The 21,281-nt window shown below is 43.8% G+C and overlaps 1 protein-coding gene across 3 annotated transcripts in view; it reads left to right on the top strand.

Moving 5' to 3' along the window:
• Positions 1-12,026: 12,026 nt before the first annotated feature.
• Senp5 (SUMO specific peptidase 5) overlaps positions 12,027-21,281 on the top strand; it is a 36,520-nt gene continuing 27,265 nt past the window's right edge. The window contains exon 1 of one of the 3 annotated variants that reach the window (XM_076942786.1): positions 12,027-12,257. The gene's annotated coding sequence lies outside the window, so the exon portion shown is untranslated. Of the gene's footprint in view, positions 12,258-19,655; positions 19,898-21,281 lie in introns of those variants that run through there. The other 2 variants (XM_034515043.2, XM_076942785.1) reach the window with 2 other exon arrangements.

Raw genomic sequence — 21,281 nt, 5'->3', positions numbered from 1 at the left:
AGTCCGCATCCAGTTTTGAATATGGAAATCTTAGAAGCATACTGAGATCTGTAATCAGTAAATTGTCAGAATGTTACGGGACCAGTGAGCAGTGGACAAGGGCACTGTCTGCTGAGCCTAGCCACTAAAGTGAGAGAACTGATCCTTCTCGTTGGCTTCTGACCTCAATGTACACTCCCACATACACACAGTCTCATAGATAACAAATTTTTTCGCTCTTTTCTGAGACAGGGTCTTGCTATATAGGCCTGGCTAGTTTAGATGAGTCTAGCCTGGAACTCACAGCTATCTTCCTGCCTCTGCTGCCCAAGTAGTGGAATTAAAGGTATGCACCATTGTGTCTTATGTTTAAATTTTTTTCTAATAAAGATTCAGACTGTAGTTAATGGGACCAGGGGTGTAGCTCAGTGGTGAATCACATGCCTATCACACACAAAGCCCCAAGCTTGATTGCTTGCTCTAAAAATACAAAGTATATAGGCTACTACTTGGTAGTATTGTATAATTTCGAATTAAAAACAATTGCTAAAATCTTGTTAAATATTTCTTTTTGGTTTTTCTAACAGAATCTCATAGCACTATACAAAACAGATTGGTCTCCCACCACTATTCTATGATAGATATTTAAGTCGTTTTTCTTTAGCGTGTGTGTAAGAAACATCCACACACATTCCCTCTCTTGTCAGTACCTTCGCTGACCGCTCTGGCAAAGATGCTGTGTTGGATGGTGTTAGAGTTAGGAACAGATTAAAGCACTGGCCTGCCTGGCCTGGGAAGAACTCAAGTCTTTCTCATTCGATGCTCTGTGCTACCTGAAGAGCAGGGGGGGAAAAAAAAAATAACCTTGTCAAACATGCTCATTCTGTGTCAAGAAAAAGAATCGGTTGAAGTTAAGTATTTGTTTGGAAAGTAGTCGCTTTTTAATTAATTTATTTTTTGTTGTTGTTTGGCTTTCCTTGTTTTGGTAGGTAGAAGTTGAGTTGGATAAAAGTAGCCTGTTTCTGTATTGTTTTCAAATTTTATATTGCCTTCTATTTTTTAATTTAATCTAACACAATCAATTTGTACTTTGCTATTAACTGCTGTATTTGATGACTGAATAATTTTGTTCTTTCAGGGCTAGAAATAAACTTTCATTTCTATTTTCTTTTCTTAAATTTCCATTTTTGTCAGAATAGTATAAAAGCATAAATATTTCAAAGTCATAACGGATTTTCAGCCAGGTGCTGGTGGCGCACACCGTTAATACCAGCACTTTGGGAGGCAGAGGCTAGCCTGATCTCCAGAGTTCCAGGACAGCCAAGGTTACACAGAAACCTATCCTGAAAATAAAAGGGAAGCTGGAGAGACCGCTCAGTGGTTAAGATCAATGGCTGCTTTTTCAGAGGTCCTGAGCTCAAATTCCAGCACCCACATGGCAGCTCTAACCATCTGTAACTCAAGTTGCAGAAGATCCAGCACCCTCTACAGACATACATGCAGACAAAATACCAGTGCACATACAATAAAGGATGTTCTTTTAAAAAAAAAAAAAAAAAAAAAAAAAACCAAGGTTTTCAAAGAAAATACTAGTATTTTGAAGGGGGCAGGAGGGACAGGGTTCCACATAGCTCAGGCTGACTTCAGATTTTCTGTACAGCCTGGGATGACAAACTTCCCTGCCTCCCATTCCCAGCTGCTAAGGTTGCACTCACACACACCACCATATCCAGTTCCACGCAGTACAGATGCTCACACCCTGGATTTCACAGTGGTGGGCAAGTACTTCACTCACTGAGCTATACCCCCACTCTGTTTGCTAGTATTTTAAAGGATAAGGGTTTTAAACCTGTTAAATAGTATCACGGTATCATATTTGTTTTTTAAAATAGTCTCATGTAGCCCAAGCTGGCTTTGAATCTGATACATAGCCAATGTTTGTCTTGAACTTCTGATCCCCCGGCTTCCACCTTCCAAGTGCTGAGAGTACAAGCTGTGCTGCCATACTCTATACCAAAGCTCCAAATTTAAAAAGGTTCTATAAAGCTGAGGCAGGGGGACAGAGAGATGGCTTGAGGGTTAAGAGTACTTAAATCTTGCAGAGCATCCAGGTTCAATTCCCAGTACCCACACAGTGACTCAAACCATTTGTAACTCTAGTTCCAGGAGATCTGATGCCTTCTTTTGACATCCTTCTGCACCAGACATACACATGTAAGCAAAACACTCATGAACATAAAATTCTAAAAAAAATAAACTAAGGTTGGGGCAGAAAGCACAACTCTTCTCTGTTGTAAATTTGATTCAGAGCAACCTTGTTAAATTACTCCTAGCTGAGCTAGCAGTTCAGTCAGTAAAGTACTTGGCAAACAACCGTGAGGACGGAGTTCAGCTCCTAGTGCCCACATAAAGAGCTGGGTGTGGTGCCATGCACGTATAACCCCAGCAATGAAGTTGTGTAGAGGTGGGCAGATCCAGGGCCTCACTGGCCATCCAGTCTAGCCAGTTCAAGTAAGCTCCAGATCCAGGAGTGACACTCTCCCTGGAAATACAAGGTGAAGAGTAGCTGCAGAAGACAACCACGTCAGCCTCTGCATCCTGATGCACGTGTGGCCTTCACGTAACACACTGTCCTGTGCTGGAGGGAAGCACTTCAAACCTGTTTGGAACCTCAGAAACTAACCTGGTTGGTTTGGTGATAAGCATCTAGCCAGAATCTCTGTCAAGCACAAAGAACTTAAGGGTACATTATTTGGGGCCTAAAGAGATGGCTCAGCAGTTAAGAGCACTGGCTGCTCTTCCAGATGATCTGGGTTTCTCAGTACCACATGACAGCTCACACACATGTATAGCATATACTATATATAATGGCTTTATTATATTTTTATATTTTATATATTATATTTTTTAATATGTATAATCTCTTTGGTCCTAGTCACACATACCCCATTACCTTCTCTCATGTCCCTCTTCTAGTTCATGTTTAGTTTTATTGGGGGGTGGGGGGGCCCTAATGAGCTTGATTAGGGTTGCTTATAGGATCGTGGGCATCTTGCCCAAGTGGCTATACCGTGAAGAAAATGTCTCCCTCACCAAACATTAACTGCAAGTCCTGGAGGTGGGGGCACTAATGAGTCTTGTTTACATACATGAGTACATATATAATTCTGTATTCTAAAGTTTTGGGTTTTTTGTTGTTGTTGTTGTTGTTTCTTTTGTTTTTCTTGAAGCAAGGTCTTTTTTGTGCTCCCCAGACTGGCCGTAAGCCCTTAACTCTGCTTAGCCAGGGCCATAGACACAGCATACCATGCCCAGCTTCTTAAACCTCTCAATGCATTTGCCTTAGAACAGTTGAGAAGTGCCTCAGTGGTTGATAGCAACTATTTTATCACTTACTGTGTGCTTCTCAATGTCACATCTACCCCTCTGTTCTCCACAAAACCACCCTTGCCAACATTACTAATGACTTCCTAATTTACCAGATCTTTTATTTGCGGGGGGGGGGGGAATAATGTGTTCATGTGTGCACATACCATCAAGAAAATTGGAGCCCCGGGGAGCCTGCAGACTCTTTGGCAGAGACCATTATGATAAGGCGTAGAAGATAATAGGGACGTGAACATCAAGAATCTCGGAGACAAGGCTGACTACACGACCAGAGGGACAGATGGAACTTTGGCATGACTGCCGGCCTTTGCTCCCATCCTTATGAAACATTCAAGGTTTCAATTGTTTCTGAGGCAGGTCTGATAGAGCCCGGGGTGGCCATAACCATAGTAAGTAGCTGAGTACAACTTGAACTCCTGATCTCTTGCTTCCACTGCCCAAATTCTGGGTGCCATACATGTGTGCACCACTGCACCTGGCGTTTTTGGTAGTGCTAGTGATCCAGTCCAGAGCCTCCTGTGTACTTACTGTGAGGGCGCTCTACCCAGAGCTAGTCCGAGATAAGGCAGTGTTTTAAAGATGTTATGTGTCACTTTCTCAAATCGCCAGCTCTATGAAAAAGGAACAACTCAGGGATTCAATTCCTGACTTACTGTGGTGACAAGCAACACAAACTCTGGTACCATAGTTATAGTTACATGATGCCATCTTTAAAGGTAACAGAATCTAGGCCTCCATTTTCTTGGCCTCAACTGGACTTTCAGAGAGGATATAGGCAGAGGACTAGGAGGACCTAGAAGCTGACCAAGGACTGTCAGACAGACTGGGTGAGTGCTTTTGCTATTGACTTCTAGATGTGTGAGGGAATCTAGTCTGACGAGTTTTGACTTTTACTTTCTCTCTCCCCTCTCCTTCACTCTCAGATCACTTGTATCCTAGGCTGGTCTCAGTCAATGTAGCCAAACATGTTATGGTTTCTATTGCTGTGATTAAACACACATGACCAAAATCAAGTTGTGGAGAAAAGGGCTTATTTGGCTTACATTTCACAACTATGGCTCATCATCTAAGGAAGTCAGGGTGGGAACTCTAACAGGGAAAGCATCTGGAGGAGCCATGGAGGCCAGAGGCCATGGAGGGGTACTGCTTACTGTCTTGCTCAGCCTGCTTTCTTATAGAATCCAAGGAGGTACAACAAAAACTACTGAGTAACACTGCTTGCTGATGCACACATACTCTGCTAGCTTTCTTATACAGCCCAGGACCCCCTTGTTAAGGGATGGTGCCACTCGGAGTGGGCTGTACCCCTCTTCATCAACAATCAGACAATCCTCACGAACATAACCCACAATCGAATCTAATGAAGGTAATTAATTCCTCGATTTAAGCATCTCCTCTGTGATGACTCTAAACTGTGTCAAGTTAACAATGCTAACCAGGATGGTGTGTGTATATATGCACATGTGTCACCACATTCCCAAAGAGATGTGACTAAACATATACTGCCCCCCTCCCCCCAGATCGGTAACCAGGGACAGACCAAAGTAAGGATACCACAAAAATCCAATTCAGCCAGCCGTGTCAGGCTTCACCTTGCCCACACTTATATAAGCAAAGAGGACTGCTGAGAGACACGCTCAGACCATCAGATCAGAGCTGCCTGAAAAGAGACACTGCAACCTGTCAGGCTGCCTGCAGGCTGTGCAGTGAGCTCCAGGTTTCCAGTTTTCATGAGCTGTCGTCACCCATGCTGGCTGGCTCTGGTGATACAGCTGCCTTTAAGTCTTTTCTGCTCCTGTAAGTAACCCCTCACCCACACTCCTGTTAGTAACTCTTGCTATCGTCTCTCTGTCTCTCTCTCTCTGTCTCTCTCTCTCTCTCTCTCTCTCTCTCTCTCTCTCTCTTCCTCTCTCTCTTCCTTTTCTTTCCTTTTTAGATAGGGTCTTATGTAGCATAGGCTGGCCTTAAGCTCTAGATCTTTCTGCTTCTGCTTCCATCTGGGATTGTATACAGGTGTGTATCACCATGTGCAATAAAATTGTCCTTCCTGACTTTCCTTCTGAGTATCTTTTGTCTGTGACACAAAGATCTTGTAAAAGGGACCAAGACTGGAGTTTTTAGGACAAAATCTTGCCTGGGCAGCCCCTCAATGCTAGGCTATTCCTCCAGTCTCCAGTACACCAATTACAGAGGTGTAGGGTGGTGAAAAGCAGAGGAGACTTACTGTAGCCAGTAAGAAATAAATGGAGCCCAGTGACCCCACATCTGTTAGTGGAGAGTCCAGCATTCATCGTCCAAGGCCATAACTAAACAGTCCAGGCCAAGGTGGGATCGAGGCTATCCCAAAGTTGTTATTGTCAGATCCTGTCTTGCCTGCAAGGTGCTCTGATCCATTGCTCAATTGCCTGTTTATCAGTCTGTGAGGGGGCAGTGCTAACCTCTGAGATCACTGGTTCTCAACCTTGGGGTTAAACAACCCTTTCACAGGGGTCCCCTAAGACCATCGGAAAACAGATATTTGCGTTACAATTAATAACAGTGGCAAAATTACAGTTAGGAAGTTTCAATGAAAATAATTTTATGGTTGGAGGTCAGCACAACATAAGGAGCTGTATTAAAGGTTGCAGCGTTAGAAGTGTGAGAACTGCTGTTTTCATCTAGGTAGGGAGGTGAGCCTGTTCTGTAAGGTTTTGTTCCTCATGGAATTAAAAATGACTCAAGAAGAAACTGACCTCTGTGCCTCCGTCAAAGTAACAGACCAAAACAAAGGACAGATGTGCTAAACTTGCCTTCAACCTTTAGTTAGCTTTTTGGCACAAGTAACCAGTGCTGCTTGGCAAAAGCTTGTAAACGTTTCAGGACCCCTGCCCTCAGTGACAAGATGGCTGAAAACTTACTGACAAAGAGAATTTATTCCCCACCCCTGTATATCTGTGCATGCGTGTGTGAGCACTCGAGCTCGCTCATGCCCTTGTGCCATAATAACACCATTTTGTAAAGTGCCTCCATTTTGATTAAACAATGACATTTCTCAAAACTACAGTAACTCGTTTGTCCAGATTCTTCCCCAGGGAAGATGTTTGTCTATTACCTGACATTCTTTAACCCACTGCTCATCTTGGTTCCCTGGATACCCCTAGCAATACCAGCCATGGGGGGAGGGGGAAGAGAGAAAAAGAGATGGGGGTAGTTAGTCCTCTTTCCACTTCCTTTTCTCTCTGCCCTGCAGCTACTCCCTGCCCTGGGCTGCATGCTGGAGGCCCAGTGTGCAGGTCTTCCTGCATCTGGCCTGGGCCTGGGCTGCCTGCCCTGAGGGGCTAACACTCCACTGTCTGAGATAATTGCCCTTTCACGTGGTGGCCCCCATGGGGACCCTCCACTCCTCCTCCATCCTTTCCTGGCGCCCCATATGCCTTCCTTAGGCAGCTCCAGCAGTGACTCACCATGGTAGTCACCCACCAGGTAGCCAGCTCTGAATCCTTGGTGCCAAACCGAAATTCCCCTGACATGCTGCTCCTTTTCTCAGGGACACATCCCTCCTGTCAGTGGGCATCTCATCAAGCAGAGGTGTGGATGTCCTTTTTAAATTTAATTTTTTTTTCCAAGACAGGGTCCTGGATCTAGCTCTGTGGGTGAGGCTGGCCTTGAACTCACAGAGATCCTCTTGCCTCTGCTTCCTGAGTTCTGAAATTAAATATGTGTGCCACCATGCCCAGCTAGGATGCCCTTTCCTTTTGGCCCACCTCCTGCTAGGAAATATCTCCTTTCTATTCCATCTTCACAGCCATGGACCAAAACCTCTCTCTAATATGCTTAGGAACTGTCTTGGCATGTTTCCTCACAGAAATATCTTCCACAGGCCTAAGGCTCGATTACGTCAAAATAGCTCAAGTTCTTTTTTTTTTTTTTGGTTTTTCAAGACAGGGTTTCTCTGTGTAGCCCTAGCTGTCCTGGAACTCACTCTGTAGACCAGGCTGGCCTGGCCTCAAACTCAGAAATCCACCTGCCTCTGCCTCCCAAGTGCTGGGATTAGGGATTAAAGGCGTGCGCCACCACTGCCTGGCTAATAGCTAAAGTTCTACTGTAATACTTCATAGTCACAGTATACCCTTGACAATGAGTATACCCTGACTACTGGTCAGAGGAGGTACACTTGGCTTCCAAATTCAAAGGGACCCTAAAAATGTCCTACAAGGGTAAATAGCTGAGACTGATGACATTCAAACCTGATAAGTTATTTCTCTGCTGGTGAAATGAGACAATTCAAGCCAGATTAGTGTGAGTGTGTGTGTGTACACAAGTTTATTGGGAAGCTGCTTTTAGGTGGGTGAGTTCCTGGCCTCAAGGAAGGAGGCCAGAGAAGTTATAATGGGAAGGGAGAGAGGGCAGGGGTAGAAAGAGAAAGTGGTCATGCAGAGAGAAGGAAAGGGAGAAGGAGGGCAGGGAAGAGGAAGAAAAGGAGGAGGAGGAAGGGGAGGAGGAGAAGGAGGGAGCAGCTCTAGGGACCAGATTCTTGTGGGCTACCTGCAAAGCCGCCTGTACCCAGCACTGTTCCCCAAAATGTAGAGGGCCTCCTTTTTTTTATTGCCTCTCTTTAAACTGTCTCTACACACACTTCCACTGCCCTTAATTTTCTGATGACCTGGAATACTTGGCATTCCCTCCTAAGGTCCAAATAGCATTCCGGAGTGTAAGTGACCTTGGGCTCACCTTGCTTCCCACCCATATATCAAAACTGCAAATCTCTAATCCAGGATATACCCTCCACAAACAAACAAAAACTAAACAGCACCTTCTTCTCTTCCTTGGCTTAGTAAATTATCTTTGTGTGTGGTTTCCCAAATTTGAAGTCTTACCCAAACTTTTTAACCAAGCTACTCATGGTCATCTTACAGAATCTTTGGAGCCTCCTAATCTAGCCAACCATCCCTCCCCAAGATCAAAGCAGCCCTTCTGACTGCTACAGCACCAAAGATTCTAGAGCCCTCTCAATCTTTCACCCTGTTTTTACATTCCTCCCATAACCTAGCCTTGGTCTTCTCTTAGTTCTACAGAGAGACATTCCAAGCAATACCTACATGGCCAAACAATGCCTTTCATGTCCAAGGGATAGCCTGCATGTCCAAGGGATAGCCTGCATGTCCAAGGGATAGCCTGCATGTCCAAGGGATAGCCTGCATGTCCAAATACTTTTAGTATCAAAGGACTGGTCTAGTCTTAATGCTTAGCACTCAAAAGTCTCCAATGCTCTTGGAGCTGTCTTCCTCTTAACCTTTTTTTTTTTTTTAAAGATTTTTTTAAACTTCTATGTATGTGTCTATATAAGTGTACATCTTATGTGTGTGCATAAGATATGCCCTTGGGGGGAGGAGAGGCCACTGGGTCCCTTTGTGCTTGGGCTGCAGGTGGTTGTGAACTACCTGATGTGGGTACTAGGAATCAAACTAAGGTTTTGTTGGTTTTGTTTGTTTGTTTGTTTTTGACACATGGTTTCTCTGTGTAGCCTTGGCTGTCCTGGAACTTACTCTGTAGACCAGGTTAGCCTCAAACTCAGAGATCTACCTGCCACAGCCTCCTGAGTACCAGGACTAAAGGTGTGCGCCTGGCTTCTGTGCCCTGATCTAAATGTTTTCTTTTCCTCTACTGTTTTGGGGTCTCATTTGTTCTGTTTCCAGGGCGTTACATTGTATCATTGAATTACTTGAGATTTATCTGATTACCTAAGGTAGGCACTTGGAGCCTCCCTCTTTGGACTGCTTTCATCATATGCAATGGGTTTGATATATTTTTGTTTGATTCTATGACTTAAGTCTCCTTGATTCTGTCAAGGACACATTTGTTCATCAGTGTGCTGTTTAATCTCCCTGAGGTTTCTATGCTCCAGCCTCTCTTGCTATTGACTGGTAGATTTATTCCATTGCAATCAGAGAGTATACCTGGAATCATTCCAACTTTCCTAGACTTATTTAGATCTACTGAAGTAACCCACTGCTATTGTGCTGGGGTTAACCTGTGACTTTAGTAATATTTGTTTTATGACATTGGGCACACCTATGTTTGGGCCATATGGTCTTAGAATATTAGTATTCTTTTATTGGCTCGTGCCTGTAATTAGTACAAAGTGACCTTCTTTACCCCATCTTACTAGCTTTGCTTTGAGAATTATACTTTAAGGTATTTGAAAGAACAGTTGTGCCGGGCACGCCTTTAATCCCAGCACTCGGGAGGCAGAGGCAGGCGGATTTCTGAGTTCGAGGCTAGCCTGGTCTACAGAGTGAGGTCCAGGACAGCCAGAGCTACACAGAGAAGCCCTGTCTCGAAAAACCAAAAAAGAACAGTTGTTTTAAAAAACAAATATCCTGGCCATTTAATTTTACCAATGACGACTCAGGGCCAGATGCTGGAGTAAAAATCTGCTGAGGCAGAAAAAGCACCCAGCTGACCTTCCTACTCCACAGATGTCCCAGAAGGAAGGAGCTCCTTCTCCTTCTCCTTCTCCAAGATGTCTTAAATAACCTTCAACTCAAAGGCCCTCCTTTCTGTTACTTATCAGCTGGTTGCTTGGATTGAAGGTGTGTGCTAAGGCAGAGCCACACCACAACTACTTGTTTACAGTAAACAGAAAGCTCTGGGATCAAAGGCTGAGCTACAATTAGACATAGATTCTTACAGTTCACAATGTGATCAAATATCCTGCAACAAACAGTGACACCTGCTTGTTTCCCAGATCCATTTTACTTTGAACATCTTTTTCCATCCTTGTACATCTGTGTCTCTGTGTGTCTTGTGTGTGTGTTTGGTGGTGTGTTGAGTTTCTTGAAGAAAGAAAGAGATGGTTCCTTCCCTGTGATCCAATGTACTAGTCAGAATCTTTTGATTGGGAGTGGAGACCATCAATGTACATGTTATAACTGAAAGCTGGTTATTCATTCCTGCCATTTTGTTGAGCTGGCCCTGTTTGGTTTTTTTCTGTCTTCCTTTAACTCATGTTCTTCTATAGGTTGTTTTTTCCTGTGGCCTCATAGATGAATCTGATTTTCTCTTTAGTCCTAAGGATTCACTCAAGTATATTCTGTATAACTGGTTTATTGGTTATACATTCCTTTAGTCTACTTACTGCAGAACGTCTCTATTTCTCTTCAGTATGACAGTGTTGCTGGATATATTAAGTCTAGGTTGGCAGTTATTTTATTAATTTTTTTTTAGATTTACTTACCCCATTGTTTTGTGTGTATGAGTATTTTGCTCACAGGTATATGTGTGCACCACATGAGTATCTGGTGACTGAGAAGGTCAAAAGAGGGCACCAGATCTCTTGGGTCTGGAGTTGCAGATGGTTGCGTGTGAACCTTCATTTTGGTGCTGAGCATTGAACCTGAGTCCTTTGTGACAGCAACACATACTATTAACCACTGAATCAACTATCTAGCCCCAATTGTTAGCTTTCAGAACTTGAAATACTGGCTTTTAAGTTTCAGATAAATAATCTTGTATTATTGTGATGGACAGGGTTTACTTGTGAATTGGTGTTTTTCTCTTCCCACTTTATATACTTTCCTTGTTCTGTATAGTTAATGTTTTAATTGTAACACGATGAAGGGAAGCTCTATTTTGGTCTTGTTTGTTTGGTGTACTAAATGTCTTTGGTATCTGGATTGACATCTTGTTTCTTTCATTGTTTTTCTTTTCTTTTTTTTTTTTTTTTTGGTTTTTCGAGACAGGGTTTCTCTGTGTAGCCCTGGCTGTCCTGGAACTCACTCTGTAGACCAGGCTGGCCGCGAACTCAGAAATCCGCCTGCCTCTGCCTCCCAAGTGCTGGGATTAAAGGCCCGGCTCTTTCTTTCCTTCTTTTGTTTTGTTTTTTTTTTTCAAGACAGGACTTCTCTATGTAGTCCTGGCTGTCGCAGAACTCACCCTAAGAACCTGCTTTGCTGACTGCCATTTCTTGCTTTCTAGCCTGTGTTTTTAGAGTATAAAGTGAGTATACAAACTGGACCTAGGATGAAAACCTTTCAGGAGCTGTCCTGGCTTAGGTTCACCGAGGACTTCTCTCCTTTTCCTCTCTCAGTGGTGTTGGGAGTGCTTATTCTAGAAAGATTCCCGAAACTGTTTTATTGAGTTGCATGTGCACACCAGTAGGTAACCCCAACTCTCAGGAGGCTGAGGCAGGAGGATCTAAGTTTGAGGCTAGTCAGTGCTATATAGTGAGACCTTGTCTTTAAACAAATAGCTCACTGGATGGATGCTGAAGTGCCCTAACAGAAGGAGAAGACTTCCTGAGGTCGGGTAGGCCAGTTACGGTCCAGACGAAGGCTCTATCCTCCTGGGAAAATATTAAAGAAGTAAATTACATTACTAAGGGGTAAGATCAAATGGGAAAGTGGCGTGGGTCTGACCTTAAACTGTAGTCCAGAGCAGGAATGTGAGGGCTCAGTGGATCGTACATCAGCTGTGGTCAATTTTAGCCTTTCTGACGGTTAAAGCTTAAGGAGAGCTGATGACCGGAAGTCCGAAACCTGTTTTGTGGCCCCCTGAGCCGCTCAAGATTGCAGTTTCCCTATACCTGTCCTTGTACATCCAGGAATTTAGGAACCGTAGTGCACCCAGCGCCTAGAGGTTAACGCCCTAGTCACGCCCTTCCCACAAGGCGTGGGCGGAGCTTCTGGCGGAAGGGCAAGGAAGGAGGTGACGCGAAAAGCAGGCGCCCGTGTCGCGCTACCGCTGGGAGGAAGCTCGGCCGCCTCGCCGGCCGAAAGCAGGCCGGAACCCCGGTCGCTGGCCTGGCTTCTCCGGGTGTGGGCGTGGGCGTGGGCGAGGGCGAGGGCGAGGCAGCGGTCCGGGCCGCTGCAGCGTTCGTCCAGGCAGAAGGTTAGGTGCCGGGAGCAAAGAACGTAAGTAAGCGGGAGCAGGGCAGCCCAGGCCAGGAGACGGCCGCAGCACTGCTGACCAGCCCTTCCCCGCGCCAGCTCAGCGCCGCCTGAGGCCCGCACGCAGGCCGCCTAGTGGGCGCTGGTCTCCAGGGACCGCAGCCCTTCTTCTTCCTCTGCAGCAGGAGCCTTGAGATCCAGACAGCCAGAAACCCCCTCCCCGGGCCGTTCCTTCCGAAGCCAGGGAAAGCTTTGCATGAAGATCGCTGTCAGGCTCCCAGCTCCTGTGGAGTCGGAAGTGGAGGGGTTTGAGTTGATCCGACAGCTCTGCTTGCTTGCGCCTTCCTTTGGCTCCTTCCCACCCTGCTTATACATGGTACCCTTGGGCTTTAGGATGATGGGAAGCTACTTTTTTATTCTGTCCGTGCTGGGTAGTATTAACCCCATTCTGAGATTAATTAACCCACTGTGGGGCCATTCCGTTGGGAGAAGTGGGATGCAGAAAGGTCATGGGAGTTTGTACTTAAGAGTCCGGAGAAGCTGAGTTGAAGCTCTAGCCTGCCGTTTGGTATTTGTTTTTAGTTCATTACCTGGAAGTAGGCATATTCTTATACCAATACAAATTAGTTGAAATAACTGAATGAAATTTTTTGAGGATCTGGTTAAAACGCCATTTAAGAATATTCAGGACACATGGCGCATTCCTAATTATGCTTTTGCCTTTTGTCCAGAATAAGCTTGGTATGGAGAAGGCTGCCAGGAGAGATAGCGAAATCCTGTGTAGTTGGAACTTAACTGCAATCTGTGCTTTGAGGGTGCAGCATCCAAGAAACCTAGTCACTCAGATGCTTTGTGCTTATTGATAAAACACTGATATAAGAAGGGTAACTTCCCAGTTTCTCTTGTTATGAGATGGTATTTGTGTGCTAAGCCTTTAGAAAAGCATCTGCCTGGGAGACGCTTGATTTATGTCACGTCCCATTTAGGAGGCCTTTGCACCTATGTCTCAGAATCCCGTACTCTGCTTCTAAAACATTTCTTGTGTAGCTCAGGTTGGCAGTTTGCTGTGTAGCTTAGGCTGGCTTTGAACTTGCAATGATCTCCTTGTCTTGGCCTCGAAAGTGCATGCATATTTTGCCTGTATGTTTGTGCTCCACTTGTCTGGTGCCTGTGGGGATCAGGAGAGGGTGTGGGGTCCCCTGGATGGTACGAATGGGTGTGAGCACCCACCGTGTGTGTGCAGAGAATAGAGCAGGTACTCTTTTTTCTTTCTTTCTTTTTTTTTTTAATTTATTTTTTATTGGATATTTTATTTACATTTCAGATGCCATCCCCTTTCCCCATTTCCCCTCCCTAGAAAACCCCTATTCTGCCAGGCGGTGGTGGCACACGCCTTTAATCCCAGCACTTGGGAGGCAGAGGCAGGCGGATTTCTGAGTTCGAGGCCAGCCTGGTCTACAGAGTGAGTTCCAGGACAGCCAAGGCTACACAGAGAAACCCTGTCTCGAAAAAAAACCAAAAAGAAAACAAGAAAACCCCTATCCCATGCACCAATCTTATTTTTGCTTTTATACAATTTTTTAATGTTAACCAAAGGTTTTATAAGTTTGGTAATAGAGCAGGTACTCTTAACCCCCTCCCCCCAAGCCATCCCTGAGCATGCCCACTTTTGTTTCTGTTAGCAGTCAGGCCCCATGCCTGTCTTTGGTTTTAGGTTTTTTGGCCTTTCTTCCCACCTTTTATTACTATCTTAAGTGCTGTGGAGTGTACACATTCACTCCCTCATTTTGTCATGGTACTTGTCTTGTGGCTCTTAGAAGGGTATATGGGAAGTATGTACTTTGATAAACCACCTGTCTGAAAAGCCTTTTTCTGTTTTCATGAGTTTTTAGGTGGGGCTAAAATTCTCTTGTTGAAAATAATTTTCCCTCAGAACTTCAAAGATATTCCCCCACTGTTTTCTAATTTCCACTTGTGTGTAGAGGGGCATACTTGCCTGTGTGGAAGTGCATGGTGGGAATTCTCCAGCCTTTTTTTTGAGACAGAATCTCATTAAACTTGGAACTCACCCATTTGGCTGGCTGGTTGATGATCAAGCCCTATGAGTTATCCCTACCTGGTCCTGGGATTATAAGAATATGTTGCTGTGCTGGGTGTTTATGTGGGTCCTGGGGACCCACAATCAGGTCTTCATGTTTGTGCAGCAAGCATTTCTCCCACTGAGGAGTCTCCTAGACATATTCCCTCCTCTTGCTTTTCCCCTAAGAGTCTGGCTACTTAGTGATAGTCCTGTGCCAGCCTCCTACCCACATGGATTTCAGGAGTGTGGCCACACCTGGCTGCATCTGTTACTTATAAGAGATGTTGTGGTTCTTATTTTTTTTTTCTTTTTCTTAAATTCATTCTGTATATTTTTATTTGAAATTTTATGTAAGGAATGTTTCTACTGCCTGTTTTGCTACCCTTCAAAATTATACCTGGCATAGTGATACATTCCTTTAATCCCAGCACTCCAGAGGCAGAAACAAGCTAATCTCTGAGTTTAGGATCACTGTGGTCTACATAGGAAGTTCTAGGCAAGCCAAGGTTATATAGTGAGTCAGTCTCTCTCTCTCTCTCTCTCTCTCTCTCTCTCTCTCTCTCTCTCTCTGTCTCAAACACACAGACACACACGTACACACAGGGTATTTATTATATTTTTGGATTCTAACTGCCACGTATTTGGTTGCTTAGTGGATTTGGGCATCGTGAGATTTCACGTTGGTATGTCTTTTTGACATGACATTATTTTTGAGTCTCACTGTATGTTCTGGCATCACAATGACATTTTAGGATCATCTTTCTTTTGCTTTCTCTTCCCAGTTCTGGGTTTTTATTTTGTTTTTGTTTTTGAGACAATCTCCTGTAGTTCGGACTGGCCCTCCATTGGGCTACGTAACCAGTGATGATGTTGATTTCCTATGTTCCTGTCTCAGCCTCTAGAGCTCTGGGATTTCAAGCTTGAGTCACCATGCTGAGTTTAGCAATTTCTTTCAGTAGACAATTATATTTAGAGATTAAGGTCTGGTTGTTAGTGTGTTCACTTTTTACTGGAATTGTGTTGCTTCACTGACAGTCAAAAATATGTATGTATATGTACACTGAGTTCATAGTGGTACCTCCAGTTTTGTCCCTCCTCCTCCTCATCATCATCATTATTCATGATTCATTGTTTCTCTATTGGTGGAAAGTCTAGCTTTAATTATCCACCACACATTTTACTTATTTGCTCAACTTTAGAATACCGATAATATCAGAATTGACTCCTATGAAAAAGCAGATTTTCTATGCATTGTACAATACCTATATATAGTCTTTGACTTTAGCTCTTGAGCATGTAGTCAGAATATTGTTTTCTAAAATTGTTAATTTTCTGCTTTCATGTATGATTGTGTTAGTCATTTGAAATTCAGGGGCTAAGAGATGTAGCTCAGCAGTAGAGCACTTGCTGGGCATTCACAAAGTCCCAGTTTAATTCTTCAGTACTGCAAAAAGGAAAAGAAAGCAAGCATGCCAGGTTCATTTAAAGTATGTGAAGTATTAGCTTGGTCCTAAGGCCAGACCAGTAGGAAAAGAACATTCAGAGAAGTGTCCCTCCCCTCCCTCCTCATTCCACCTTTCCACCTGTGAACTTTGCTCTCTTCCTCTAAGGATGCCTTCTGTAAATCACTGTGCTGGGTGCTAGAGAATCCTCGATCCAGTGAAGCTTCATTCATCACATAGATAAATAGTTTATTCAGCCATGCTCTTGTCTGTGGGCATTGGTTGAGTATTTGCTATTATAAACAATGTTTCAACAGATAGCCTTTTCATTAGTATCACAGCTGTGTCTCTAGTTTAAATTGCTTAAAGTGGAGCTGCCAGTTTAGATAAATAATTTGTGGTTATTATAAAATCTTCCCAAATTCTCTTCCAAGATGATTACATCAGTTTGGAATTCTATCAGCAAAGTATGAAAATACCTTTTTCAATTAGGTGGCAGAGGCCGGAGGATTTTTAATTTGAGGTAGGTTTGGTCTACAGAGTGATACCTTCAGAACAGGAAGAAAGTAACTTTTGGTTGGCAGGATGATATGCTCAACTGTTAGAAAGTAACTTCCCTTCTGAAGCAGAATGTTATAGCTTTTCTTTTTCTTTGGCAGTGCTGATTAAACCTAGGACTTTGACACATGCAATTAACACTATCTTTGAGCATAACCCTAGACCATTGACCTCTTTCCTTAAGAGTGAAGGTGAGCTGGCTGGTGGTGGTACATGCCTTTGATTCCAGCAGTAGGGAGGCATGGTAGGCAAATTTTTGAGTTCCAGGTTAGCCTGGTCTGCAAAGTGAGTTCCATGATAGATAGGGCTGCAGAAAGAAACCCTGGTGGGGGGAGTGAAGTTGAACATTTTTTTATGTTTAAGAGTTATTTGGAAATATTTGTGAATTGCCTCCTTATGGATTTTTCTCATTAGGCTATCAAGCTTTTATTTTTTGTTTGTTGGGTTTGTTTGTTTATTGAAATAGGGTTTTTCTGTGCAGCCTTCACTGCCTTGGAACTTGCTCCGTAGACCAGGCTGGCCTCAAACTCAGATGTTTGTTCATTTTTTAAAAAATATATTTATTTTTATTCTAAATGTATGAGGGTTTTTTGGCCAGCATGTATGCATGTGCACTACATACATGCCTGGTGCCTGCAGAGGCCAGAAAAGGGCCTTGGATTTTCTAGAGCTGGAGTTAGGGGTGCTTGCAAGCTGCCAATGGGTCTTGGGAACTGAACTGGGTTCGCTGCAAGAATAGCAAGTGCTTTTAGCTGCTGAGCCATCTCTTCCAGTCTCTTGATTGTTCACTTAAAAACTGTTTGTGTGTGTGTTTATGTGTACATAAGTGCAGGTGCCAGCAGAGAAAAGGTGTTGGATCCTCTAGAGCTTCTGTTATAGACAGTTGTAAACTGTTAGACACGGGTACTGGAAACCAAATGTGAGTTCTCTGGAGCCATCTCCGGCCCTTGGCTGTTCTTTTAAAAAATAAATAAAACATATCTTGCTTCATTTTTGTCAGAGTATGTTTTGTACTATTTCATTGTGCACTCTGCCTTTCCTCCTCTATTTGGAGGTACTAGGATCAAACCGAGGACCTTGTCTATGCTGGGCATGTGCAGGACCACTGAGCTGTTCCTCCCACCCCTGGCCTATTTAACTTTTTTGTTTTTCTAAGCAAAAATCTTATTTAGTTAAACTTGTGTCTTCCTGCCTCAGCTCCCAAATGTCTGCCACAGCCCAGCTGTCTTGGGTTTCCAGTGCAGAGCTGTTGAGTGCACTCATGCAGTGTAGCAGTCACCACACTGTGTCTTCAGAACCTTTTCAGCTTCCAGACTGCAGTTCTGGACCCACTGAAGAAAGAGAATCTCTCTCAATCCCTCTTAGTTTTGTGTTTCTGGTGGAGGTTTTTTTGTTTGTTTGTTTGGATCTAGGGCAGTGGTTCTCAACCTGTGGGTTGTGAACCCCTTGGGGGGGGGTCTAATGACCCTTTCACAGGAGTTGCCTAAAACCATTTGAAAAAAAACACAGATATTTACATTACAATTGATAACAGTAGCAAAATTTCAGTTATGAAGTAGCAACAAAATGATTTTATGGTTGGGGGTCAGTACAATGTGAGGGACTGCAGTCAAGGGTTGCCAGGTGAGGACAGCTGAGAACCACTGCCTTAGGGCTTCCTGCACAAGCCATAGACTTCAGCTACTGTTCCTTTACTTTGAGACAGTACAGAATCTCCTTTGTAGCTCTGGCTGGCCAATAATTCACTATGTAGACTGGGCTGGATCCAAACTTGGAGTAATTCTGCCTCTGTCTCTTGAGCTAGAACGATAGGTAAGAACCACCAGTCTGACTCTTGTTATTTTGTTTTTAAGACAAGAGTCTCATGTCCCCAGGCAAAGCCCTAGTTCCCTACATTTATCTTCTAAGTACTGGGATTAGAGTATGCAACTATGTATGACTCTTTGGTTTGAGCCAGTCACAAGGTTTTGGTTTGTTTTTTCTTTTTAAAAAAAATGATTGTTTAAACTTATTTTATGTATGTATGCTTGGGTGTATGTGCATCTCATCTGTACATAAGTCTTGAGGCATCAAAAGGGGTATTGGACCCTCTGGAATTGGAGTTACGGGTGGTTGTAAGCCATCATGGATGCTGGGATCTGAACCTGGGTCCCTGACAAGAGCGGAGTGCTGTTAACCACTAACTGAGCTCTCCAGCTCCCTCGCTTGCTTGCTTTCTTTCTTTCTTTCTTTCTTTCTTTCTTTCTTTCTTTCTTTCTTTCTTTCTTTCTTTTTTTGGAAACAGTAGAACTTTTTTTCCTTTTCACAGATATGGAGGTCTTAAGTTCAAAATTAGTCTTACTGAGTCAAAATAAGGGTGTTCTCTTTGAAGGTGCTTGGGGAGAAGCTGTTTGCTTTCTGTAGTTTTGGATGGCTGCCTGCACTCCTGCTTGCACTCCTGCTTGCATGCAGTAGTTTTGGATGGCTGCCTGCACCCCTTCCTGCATGCGGTAGCTCGTTCACTGATCACATTGCCCTCTGTCTGTGGATCTTGCTTTTTCCTGCAACGTTGTTTTGGTTTACTTTCCTTCCTCAGAGGTCTGGTGATTCTTGGTAGTTAATCCTTTTTGTGTGAGGGTGGGGTGGGGTAGAGTTGGGGGAGGGACAGGGGCTCGCTATGTAGACCAGGCTGGCCTTGAACTCACAGAGATCCACCTGCCTGAGTGCTGAGGTGGCACCATAACCTGGTGATTGTTGATTTTTAGAATTGGGCGGCTGCAGGTGTGTGGGTGAACATCTTTATCCAGTATGAGGTCTGGGGTTCAGCCCCAAACAGTGTGCACTAAAATGCTATGGGAAATCTTGAATACATGAGACTTGTCAAATTTGGGTACACTATGGGCCATGCAAGGCCATTGTGGGGGAATATCTGTATATGTTTATGGCTTTTTTTTTTTTACACAAACTAATCAACTATTTTAGAGGATGAATCAGAGATTGCCACAATCTCAAGAGGGTGAGTTGGAAAAAAAAAGTATGTTTTGCTGGGGGTGGGTGGTTCATGCCTTTAATCCCAGCGCTTGTGAGGCAGAGGCAGGCAGCTCTCTGAGTTTGAGGACAGCCAGGGCTATACAGAGAAACCCTGTCTGGAAAAAAATAAACAAAAAGTGTGTCTCATTGAGTATAGCATTCTCCTTCAGACTGTCCTAAGAGTCCCTGGTGGAAGGAAGGGGCGGTGTGATTAGGATCCAGAGCCTAAGACATTTCTCTGACTTCAGAACACCCTGAGGAGTAATTGTTCAGCCTTTTTGGGGAGTGTTAAGTATCTATAATCTTCTTATATGCCCTTCTCTCATCCTGAAGGAATGGTTCCTCATTAGCAGCGTATCCTTATAAGGTGAGAGGGTTAGTTTCCTGGAGGAATTCACTCATCTCGGCCTGCCCTCCACTGTGTTTTCCTACTGGTGTGACTCCTGACTCATCCTGGCCAAGAAAGAGAGCAGGTTCTCTCTCGGGGTAGGAGGTGGATATCGTGTGTGGGGTGTTGTTCGGATTTTCTGATGACCTCCCTTTCTCAGCGCCATCCATATTCCTAACCATCAGAGGTATTCGTTACTTCTAATTTAGGACCTTTCTGACGTCATGTAGCTTATGTTTTAGCTTTTTTGACCTGTTAAGTGTGTTACTCATTGATCTTTTTATTTTTTTGAAACAAGGTCTCACTATGTAGCTTAAGCAGATTTGGAACTTGCTATGTAGAGCTGGCTGGCCTTGAGCTCATTAGCAATTTGAACTGTGAGATCTTCCAGCCTCTGCTGAGATTAAAGGTGTATACCACCAAGTCTGGCTACCTGTAGGGCCTGTCACCTCCCAGTCATGGAGTTTTGACCAGGTTTAACCTCACTGGGAATTGTTCGGTGTCCTCATAACTTTTGTGCCATTATTGCTCCAGTGGGCACATCTTGCCTAGTAGGTTGTAGCTTGAAGGAGTCATATCTGGGTAAGACTGTTAATGACCCTTCTCCCACAGGCCTTGAACAACAACTATTACTACTTCTTCTTCTTCTTCTTTGTCTTCTTCTTTAAAGATTTGTTTATTTTATGTATGAGTACACTGTAGCTGTCTTCAGACACACCAGAAGAGGACATTGGATTTCATTACAGATGGTTGTGAGCCACCATGTGGTTGCTGGGAATTGAACTCAGGACCTCTGGAAGAGCAGTTAGTGCTCTTAACCACTGAGTCATCTCTCCAGCCCCAAGGCCTTGAACTTCTGATCTTTCTTCTTCATTCCCCAAGTGTTGGGATTGAGAGAGTGAGAGAGAGCAGAGAGAGAGTGTGTGTGTGCATGTGTGTGCACCTTCATCATTGGTTTTATGCTGAGGATTGAATCTAAGGCTTTATGTATTCGAGGCAAATAATCTGTCTCCAGCCCCATCTTGTCAATATATTGAACATAGGACCTGTGCATGCTAGGGCTGGCATTGACTACACCTTCAACTTCATGTCTAATTTTCATTTATTCTTTCTCATCTTTTATCTCTATCGGCTATTCCTGAAATTCTGTGTGTACTTGTGTTGTCTGTGGTCCTTATATAAGAGCACCTGTTGAAGTCCTGTTCCTTTATAGACACTCAGACTCTGACTGTAAAAGTGGAATGGAACCTGGTCTCCTTAAGGGTGATGACTATGGACCAATTAGTAGATATGAAATTCCTCTGGAGGGGTATTTGATTCCTCTTCTTTCACTTTACAATTGAGAACACAGAGTGAATGCTAGAAATTCTGTGGCTGGCAAGGTAGCTCAAGTACTAAGACCCCAGAAATTCTCTTCTGTTTTTTGTTGTTGTTTTTTTGTTTTTTGTTTTTTGCCTTGCGTGTTCTATTAGAAACTGATACAGTGGGTTAAAGAGATGGCTTAGCAGTTAACGTGTTGCTTTTTGCAGAGGACCTAGGTTCAGTTCCTAGCATCCACATGGCAGTTCACA

Source organism: Arvicanthis niloticus, chromosome 12 (assembly GCF_011762505.2).
Source record: "Arvicanthis niloticus isolate mArvNil1 chromosome 12, mArvNil1.pat.X, whole genome shotgun sequence".
Taxonomy (NCBI): domain Eukaryota; kingdom Metazoa; phylum Chordata; class Mammalia; order Rodentia; family Muridae; genus Arvicanthis; species Arvicanthis niloticus.
Note: the sequence above shows the minus strand (reverse complement) of the source record. Positions and strands in the feature narration are given on the sequence as shown.